This window comes from Mirounga angustirostris, unplaced genomic scaffold (genome assembly GCF_029215605.1).
Source record: "Mirounga angustirostris isolate CCGP_5_RB_7025 unplaced genomic scaffold, mMirAng1.0.hap1 SCAF_2, whole genome shotgun sequence".
In the NCBI taxonomy this organism is placed as follows: Eukaryota; Metazoa; Chordata; class Mammalia; order Carnivora; family Phocidae; genus Mirounga; species Mirounga angustirostris.
In genome coordinates, this window is record NW_026991710.1 from 108,878,565 (window position 1) to 108,881,765 (window position 3,201).

At 37.4% G+C, this 3,201-nt stretch overlaps 1 pseudogene; it reads left to right on the forward strand.

Annotated features, from left to right (window-relative positions):
* The first annotated feature begins 1,843 nt into the window (after positions 1 to 1,843).
* LOC123849109 (U6 spliceosomal RNA) lies at positions 1,844 to 1,939 on the forward strand (annotated as a pseudogene).
* Positions 1,940 to 3,201: the final 1,262 nt, after the last annotated feature.

Genomic DNA, 3,201 nt, shown 5'->3' on the forward strand with positions numbered 1-3,201 from the left:
AACAGTCACTTGGTGTTTACATTGTATGACTATACATCTCCCTTCATAGATGAATCACTGCACTTCAATTACATATCCTTTCTTTTTTTTTTTTTTTCTGTCTCCATAGGCTCTCTACCTAACATTCAGCTTCATCCCAATTGAACCAAAAAACTATAAAACTTCTCTTGTAAGGACAACACATCAGTTTCTCTCTCTCTCTCTCTTTTCTCCTGGGAGATATCCTACCTGAAGGCCTCTAACTTTCTGCTCCAATCTGGACCGGCTGAGCTTTTCATTGTAATACCTTTGTGACTTTATATTTTATCATATAAACTAGGACATCTTTGAGAGTGACAATGTTTTATTAAAGTTACATCAGAACAAGTGCAAACCCAAACTGTCTGGAACTAGCTAGATTCCCTCTGTGTCTTGCCTTTTTATTCTCCTGTTTCCTGTGTTACATCTCTTCCTTTTTGCTGGTATTTTCATTTGTTTTTATTTGGTTGTACTCCAGGGTCCTCTGAGAATAGTGCATGAGAAAGTACTTCATACTTCATATTGTGGTTTGCTTTCATATAAAATATTAGAAGTAGAAAATCATTTTCTATCAGAATTCTGAAGACATTTCTTTATGCTTCCTACATTTCAGTGTTGTTGGGGAGACGTCTGAGCCATAAGGATACCCTAGTCTTTGGAGTAATCTATTTCTCTCTTTCAGGAAAATTTATGTATCTTTTGCCTCTGATATTGTCAAATATTATTGCATGTAAACTATATTTCTTCTTTCAGGAAACTTTAAGGGTTTTTTCTACTTATGCATGGTATTCATGTATATCATTATGGTAAGGTTTGTTGTGGGTTTTTCTTTCTAAATTAATTATGTGAGGTGGGATCTTACAGTAACAAATACTGTACCACTTACTGCACCCTTTGTATAATTCTGTTTTTTTTTCCAGCCATGCAAATTACCACATCCTGTTAGCTTTTGATCTACCAATACTTTGATTTGTTGCCATATATCAACATCTTGTTTTCAACTTTGTGCTATTACCACCTCTCCATAGAGGTGGTTATGCATTTTTTAATCTCACTTGATGTTGTTATAGGAGGTTTTGAGTGAGTAATAGAGCTTAACAATTGTGCTCAAGCCACCATTTTTAAAAAAAATTTTTTAAAGATTTTATTTATTCATTTGAGAGAGATAGAGAGAGCATAAGCAGGAGGAGAGGCAAAAGGAGAGGGAGAATTAGACTCCCTGCTGAGCCAGGAGCTGGACATGGGGCTTGATCTCAGGACCTGAAGATCATGACCTGAGCTGAAGGCAGACACTTAACCATCTGAGCCACCCAGGTTCCCCTCAAGCCTCCATTTTAAATGAAATCTGTAATTATGATTATTTTAGAAAATTAGCTTTGGGACACCATGAAGACAGATAAATTAGGGAAAGTTTAGACCTGGGAAAATTATTTTACTTGCACAGGAAGAAAGTGATGAGAACCTGTGATGGCAATAGTGATAAAGAATTGATTTAGAAGTTGTTCCACTATAGTTGACAGGACGGCATTTAAGCTAATCCTAACTCTTCAGTAGAATGAAGGGTGTCAATCCTTGATGAGAAACTGATAATGGCTTTTTGAAGTTTCTACTTTATCTCTCTTCTACCTTTCCTTATTAATTAAGAAGATAATTCTACAGTACCCAAACATAATTGCATTTATATAGTTTGTGAAAATATAGGACAATTGGCATGACTGTCAATTCATTTGTTAATAAGATCCCTATAATATAAGGGATTCTAGAAAAGTTTATGTATACCTCAGTCTCAATTCTTCTCCTTTTTCTTAAATTAAAAAAACTTCTTGTGCTCAACATATACTAAAATTGGAACAACGCAGAGAAGATTAGCCTGGCCCTGCACAAGGATGACACGCAAATTCCCGAGGTGTTCCATATTTTTGATCTAAGACCAAGGAAACACACAAGCGCTGTGAAGAGCAGCTCCAGGTCAAGAAGGAGGAAATCAAGACTCTGTCCAAGGAGGAAGAAACCAAGAAATAAAACTCCTTCTCTTTGGTCTGTACATAGTGACCTCAGCAATAACACAGATCAGTTATTCAATAAAACAAATCTTTATCTGCCAAAATAAAATTCTTAAGGATTAACTATTTAAGAGTGCAAAAATTGAGAGATGTCCATTAAGTGATGTCAGTTTGCTTACTTAGAGAGTTTTGAAGAGATCTTGAAGAGATGTTAAGTTCCTGTTAATGTCCCAGTTGACTTGACTAGAGACCAGAGCTCTATCAGCCACATCCCCCACAGCTCACTCCTTCTCCCTCTTCCTCCATGTCACTTCTCTCTCCCCTTCACTTCTTTGTCTTCTTTGTGGCTTTTCTTTCTAAAACATTATGAACAGGTGGAATCATAAAGAGGTAAAAGAGAGATAAAATACATTTGTGTATGTAGGGAAGTTTTGACTTGACAGAATTTATTATGAAAAATGGTACCCAAAACTTCAGCCCCTGTTCTGCAACTTCTAGTTGTTCCCTGAGTTGGACTCTGGTTTTGACAAGTTGGTTACATTTCCCAGAACTCACTTTCCTTAAAGTCGTGGGTTTAGAGTTTACCTACATTTGAGAGGCAGAAGAGCTACAACAGCCATAAATCTCTAATGGTCTTTTAGGTAGGTTTATAAAAGACAGACAGAGAAGTGCCCAGCATGGCAAAGCTTGTTTTGCTTTCCTCTGTTTTGCCTCCTGGTCTTCCTCCTGTCTGCTAGCCTCCCTGACCGACAGCCACCTCCGTGATGCCATCACGCCCTTGGCTACGGGTCCACAGAGGCAGGTAGCCACACAGAGGAGACGGTTTTCTACAGACTTCTCTGCCCACTGTCCTTATTGGTCCATGCTTTGCTTCCTAGATTTCCCTTCCAGTTCTCACCTGTCTACATAGACTTTGAGAGGGCTGATTTTAACTTTTGTCATCTAACTCCCCCTCTAGACCTTTCTTTACCCACTTTTTCTCACAATTGTATAGTGCCTTGTTTCTATTGTAAATCTTTATTTTGTACGAATCAAAATGGTTTTGCTTCTCTGATATTAAACTGGAATACTACCTTCACCCAACTTCAGTTTTTAATTCTTTTAAATTATTAAATTTTAGCTGGGCATGTAATTGCCTGCTAAAGACTATATTTCTTCATAGCCTCGCTTACAACTAGAC